This window comes from Camellia sinensis, chromosome 1 (assembly GCF_055761805.1).
Source record: "Camellia sinensis isolate YWXY chromosome 1, ASM5576180v1, whole genome shotgun sequence".
In the NCBI taxonomy this organism is placed as follows: domain Eukaryota; kingdom Viridiplantae; phylum Streptophyta; class Magnoliopsida; order Ericales; family Theaceae; genus Camellia; species Camellia sinensis.
This window is the reverse complement of record NC_138961.1, coordinates 220744901-220751498: the sequence shown is the minus strand read 5'-3', so window position 1 is coordinate 220751498 and position 6598 is coordinate 220744901. Positions and strand designations below refer to the sequence as shown.

At 33.9% G+C, this 6598-nt stretch overlaps 1 long non-coding RNA gene across 1 annotated transcript; it reads right to left on the bottom strand.

The window, feature by feature from the left end:
• Window positions 1-640: 640 nt before the first annotated feature.
• On the bottom strand, window positions 641-3486 carry LOC145790611 (uncharacterized). The gene is made up of 3 exons (XR_014329471.1): window positions 3351-3486; window positions 2599-2691; window positions 641-713 (listed from the first exon to the last, which is right to left on the bottom strand). It is a non-coding gene; the product is annotated as an uncharacterized LOC145790611 (long non-coding RNA).
• Window positions 3487-6598: the final 3112 nt, after the last annotated feature.

Genomic DNA, 6598 nt, shown 5'->3' with positions numbered 1-6598 from the left:
CAAATCGTTACACTTGTAAAACTGGACCAGAACCATACCGAAATAACGGTTCGGTTGTGGTTTGGTTCATGGTTCCAAAATTTTCTATGTATAAAAATAAATTGTTAATATTAGCAAAATAATTACTCAAACTGATTACATTTAACCCATGATAAAATCCTAATATCATTAAAATTATAAAAAACCAATTAATAAAAATAAAACTTGATATGATAATAACCATTACATACCATTGAAATTTGAAATCATCTAATCATCCAAAAGCATTGAAAAACATTCTAAACAGTCAATAGAAACTTTTTCAAATAAAAAACAACAAAAACATAAGACAAGTTAAACAATATGGATGCAAATACAACAGCCAAAAGACTCTTAACAGCAACAAAAGAGAGCATTCCAAGTTTCCAGCAGCAACAAAATGGAAACATTAATAGCAACCAGCAACATTAGCAGCCCAGCAACACAGCAACAGTGCTCTTTTCCAAATTTCCAAGAGCCAAATCATCTTCCATTAGTCAGAAATCACATTCAGAGACACAACATTTAGAGCTGAAATTGCAAAAAATGATAACATTAATTTAAAATGAAGTGCACAATATATCAAAATAAATTTCATAACAAAATACCAAATCAATATTACCTTGTTCGAGTTCTTCAAAGTCCGCAATATTTTCTTCTACTTCAAGTGGGAATGGTGAAGCACGCAACCAATCCTATAAACAAATCAAGCATTCTATAAGATTGGGAGTGAGAGAACTACGAAATTGGTCAATGACACGACCTCCTGTACTAAAGGCAGCCTCTGAGGCAACAGTGGATATGGGAATGGCCAAAATATCCGGGGCAACTTGAGAAAGAATTTTATATCTAGAGGAATTCACATTCCACCAATTCAAAATTTCAAAATGTGAGTTTGGGCCTTCCTTTTCACAAGCATCTTCCAAATATTTATCCACTTCTGACTTTCCACCATCACATTCTTCTTGTGCCAAATGTTTTTGAAACTTTGATTTAAGAGACATTAACTGTTTACTTGCTCCACTAATTGGTTGATCAACTTCAACACAAGTTTGGTTAGAAGAAGAACACATTCCAAATTCAAGCTTTTGATACTCATCATAAATTTGATTCAATGTCTCTCTTACCTTTTTTGTAAGCTCAATCACAGTGGTAGCTTCATGAAGTTCAGAGTAACAAAAATTGACATATCTCAACTTACAACGGAGATCCAACACAACAGAAATCAACAATAACATGTTCACTTTTTCAATTTTTCTCCAGTACTTATCAAACTTGCTCTTCATTTTCATAGCCATTACACTTAAAGAAGGATTCAAACTCTTTGCATATTCAGACAAGAAACCTTCAATTGCACAAACTTCAGTAAAATACATAGTAGAAGTAACGTACAAAGAACCAGACAAATGAACAGTGGCATCATAGAATTTTTCCAAAAATGAAGTAAAATGCCTAGCATCATCCCAATCTTTGGTGGTAGGAGGAATATCATTACGTTCTAAGCAAAAATGTGGATCTTCATCTTCTAATCTTTCAAAAGCTTTTTGAAACTTGAGTGCAGTATTTAACATGAGAAAAGTAGAGTTTCATCATGTTTGAACATCTAAACACAAAGAACTCTTATGATTAATCCTCTCATTCTCTACACATGACTTGAAACGTTGCTCTTTTTGAGGAAAACTTCTAACATACTTCACAGCATCATGAATTCGAGTTACCGATCCTTTGATTTCATTCAAGCCATCTTTCATAATTAAATTAATGATATGGGCACAACACCTCATGTGAAAAAGCTCACCTTTTAAAATAAAGGCATCACTTTTTTTAGAGAACTTTCTCTTCAAATATGCAAGTGCAACATCATTAGCACTTGCATTATCAACAGTTAGTGTGCACAATTTCTCTATACCCCAATCAATCAAGCATGCCTCTACTGCCCTCCCAATTGCCTCACCTTTGTGGCTAGATATTACACAAAAGCTTAAAATTTTTTTGTGTAATTTCCAATCCTTATCGATGAAATGTGCTGTGAGGCACATGTAAGAAACATTTTGTAGGGAAGTCCATGAATCAGTAGTGAGACAAATTCTTTGATTTGATTTCATGAACAAATTCCTCAATTTCTTTGTCTCATTACTAAACAATGTCACACAATTCCTTGCCACTGTAATGCGTGAAAGTTTTCTGAAATTAGGTTGCATCACACTACAAAAGTGACGAAAACCTTCACGTTCAACAAACCTAAAAGGTAACTCATCTTTGACTATCATTTGAGCAAGTGCATCTCTACATGCATCTTGTTCAAATTTCCACAGTCCAAGACTATTTTCAAAACCTTCTTCTTTAACTTACTGAAATGACAAAGTTTTTTGTTTCTTTATCTCATGATTATAAGGACACTTCGAGCAATTAGCAACATGTTTTCTCAAAGTACTAGTCCCATTCTCACTTAACCATGCATCTGTTATGACAGTAATTACATTTAGCCCCAACAGGTTTCTTGCACCCTTCCTTATAAATTTTTGTGAAATGAAGCCAAACCTCTGAACCTTTCCTACTCTTTTCTTTAGGATGACGTACCTTTGTCTTAGAGGAAGACATAGAAGCATCAAGTTTATGCTCCACAGGGGTGCTATTGTTACCAGGATTTGCAATCTCTTCAACACTTGACATCTAATAAGAAACACAAATACACAAATATATCAAATGACAGAATGTATTATAATCCCCAAAAAATTCCTAACTCAGCAAAATCCCTAAACTTAAAAAATCTATAAAAAATCAGAAATTCCTTAGCTTGAAAAATCTCTAAAATAAAAAATCCATTGATAAAATCATAAACATAAAGTGCATAAAAAAATACCTAAATCATGACAATAATCATGTTTGTCACAAATTTTTTGAAAATGTCTTTATTCGCTTTATTGTTTCCCATTGATGCAATCATTGATATATATATATATATATATTGTATCATATGAATCATCTAGTAGTCAAGTTATGTTTTGAAAATTAGCAATAGAAGAGTCTCTAATAATAGAAGAGAAGCTGCCAATTAGCAAGTTATGTTTTGAAAATTAATTTCTAGCAGTTAAGTTAGCAAGCTAAGTTGGTTAGATTAGCTAGCAGTCAAGTTATGTTTTGAATATTAATTACTCTGTTTTGGATGTTAGTTACCAATATGGGCAAGAATAGTAGTTAGAAGAGAAGATATTGTATAAATAGATATCAGAAAAAGGGTGTGGATTATTTTTTGAATCAGAACAGGAAAGCAAAATATATTTATATATTTAAAAAAAAAAACCTCACACAAAAATAAAAAAATTACTCACTGATTTCGTACTGCGATTATGCAAGAGTGAATAGCCGATGGTATTGGAAAGCTGTTGGTGGCAAGATCATATACTAAAGGAGATAGTTGCCAAATTTGGAGGTCCTAACAGTAACAATGGTGGAAGGTAGTGTTGTGATGAGATTGAGAGAGAAAGAGATGGTTGATTGCATGACTGGTATGTAGTATTCAAATAAAAGGAGAGTGTAAGAGATAGGGGTGCAACTCGGGCGGGTTCGGTCGGGTTGGGAGGTTGTCCAAGCCCAATCCAAGTTGTGCTGAGACCTGCCCAAGCCCGAATTGTAACCCGAGGTTGTCTGCCTAAGCCCGACCCGAGTTAAACCCGAATTGCCTGAATTGTAAATGAATTTAATTTTTTTTTTTGCAGCTACATTATTAAATTATTCAAATTTGACTCTATTTAGAATTTTTTTAATAGAAAATCATTAATACCATCAGAACAAATAATTTATATAATGTAAGAGAGATGCCACAATAGTAATGCTTACAATTTATGAGTGAAAATAAAAAGAAAAAAAGTAAGATTTTATGTTATTTGTATATATAATATATATTCAATATGATTTAATAATGTAAATTACTTTAATATCATGTAATGGCTAATAATTTATATGTATATTTAATATTTTTATATATCTATATATGTATAATTTGGGCTTCGGGTTGCTCGGGTTGTTCGACGTCTTTGCCCAAGCCTGCCCAAATTTAATTCGGGCTTCTAAATTTTTGCCCGAGCTCGTACCGAATTTAAAAATATTTTATCCAAGCCCTAAAAAAATTCGGGTTGGGCTCGGGTTGCTCGAGTTGAGCCCGCCCAAGTTGCACCCCTAGTAAGAGAAACGAAAAGATGAAGATGGAATCGAGGAGACGAAGATGGAATCGAGGAGACGAATCTGAACTGAAGGCCAAGAAACGGTCGAGACCCTTCGAGTTCTCTCTGAAGAATGGCGTGAGCGAGTTGAATTTATGAACTGATGTTTATTAAATATCATATATATATTTATATATATTTTAAAATTCAATTCAGTTCGGTTCGAACCGTGGTTTTTTCATAAAATCTGTTAACCGAACCGTTTTTACGGTTTTCAATATTTTTAGAATCGAAATCGAACCGGTTCTTAATAGAACCGAACCAACCCATACGATTCGATCTGGTTTGGTCCGGATTACCGGTTTAAACGGATTTTTGAACAGCCCTACTGTAAACCCGGAGGAGGCTCAAAACCGTTCTTAAATGAGAGAACCGGATGGCCCACTGGTTCAACCGGCAAACCCGATGACCCGGACGGGTTAACGAGGAACCGGGCAGGTTTGTTGGCCTGAAATCTCACTTTCTCTCCACAGAATTCTGGTGGTGAACGGAAGTTATGGAGGAAACAAATCCGGCAGTGAGGTGAGCACAAAGGGTGGGTTGGCAAGTGGTGTGCATAAACAGGGGTACTTTACCAACAATGAAGGAACAGGCAGTCCATCTCCCAGTTTTTGATCTGAGGACTGGTCTACCCTTGAGATCCACAGTCCCATCTTGTGTGTAATCCTCTCTTCCATTCACAGCATCTTTCTCTTCCTCTGTCTTTGCATAATCCTCTGTCCATTCCACAGGACCTAATTTCTCTTCCTCTACCTTCACCGTGGTAGCTAGAGAGATAGAGAGTGCAGAGATAAGGACTTTTTTATTTTATTTTATTCAAGTCTTCTTTTTTGATTCAAGCAGAGACAAGGACTTTAGGTGCATGCATATGGTCACTTTAGCTTTTGACTTTTATAATGTTTGGCAATCAAAGGACCAGTATTTCTGTCTCGAACCTTTTCATCATCATCTAGAAGTATATACTATGTAGTAACAGTATTATACAAATATAAAAGGGTAAATTACACAACTCTTGAGATTTGAGTGATATTTTAAAATCCTATTATTTTGTTGAATTTAAATTTTTTATGTTATTTTTCATTTATATTTTAATATATATATATATATATTTAATATATTTATGACATAATTATGACGTCACGGTTCGACCGGTTTGATCCGACGATTGAACCAGTGACCTGTCCACCCGGTCACTTTTCCGGTTCACTCACCGGTCCGGGTTTCAAAACATTGGTTCAAAGTAAAACATTATCAAAAGTGATGATGACAATGAACCATAAACTGTCGATGAAAGTCGACAAAGAAATGATTGGCCAATGTGAAAAGAAATAATACAAACAGAGTTAAACTCGCTTATAAAATGTGAAATATTTGGACCTATAGTCGAAGCCCTTGAAGGGATACAGCCTGTGGGACAGAAATGGGTGTTTGTTCAAAAACGCAATGAACAAAATGAAATTGTAAGATATAAAGCACGACTAGTTGCGTAAGGTTTCTCGCAGACACCTGGTATTGATTATGAGAAAACATATTCACCCGTAATTGATGCAATTACATTCAAATTTTTGATTAGCTTGGTAATCATAGAAAATTTAGATATGCGTCTAATGGATGTAGTTACAGCATATTTATATGAATCACTAGATCGTGATATATATATATATATATATATATATGAAACTCCTTGACGGATTTAAAATGCCAAAAGCATCTAATTCAAAATCCATAAGTGTTCATTCAATCAAGCTACAAAGATCTCTATACGGGTTGAAAGAAGGATATATGAATGATTCAATTTGTCCATGCATTTTTATTAAGAAATCAGAATCCGAATTTGCAACTGTTGCAGTATATGTTGATGATTTGAATCTTGTGGAAACTCTAGAAAAGATTACAAAAACTACAAAATATTTAAAGAATGAATTTGAAATGAAAGATCTTAGCAAAACAAAATTTTGTCTCAGTCTGCAGATTGAACATTTTCCAAATGAGATTCTTGTACATCAATCAACATATACAGAAAAAGTCTTTGAAGAACTTTTATATGGATAAAGTTCATCATTTGAATACTCCTACGGTTGTTCGATCTCTTGATGCGAAAAATGATCTTTTTCGACCTTGAGAAGATAATAAAAAACTCCTTGGTCCTGAAGTACTATATCTTAATGCAATTGGTGCTCTCATGTATCTTGTAAATTGTACCAGGCCTGATAGTACATTCGTTGTCAATTTATTAGCAAAATATAGTTTCGCACCAACTCAAAGGCATTAGAATGGAGTAAAGAAAATATTTACTTTATCTTCGTGGAACAACTGATATGGGTTTATTTTATTCAAATAAATCTAAGTCGTGGTTA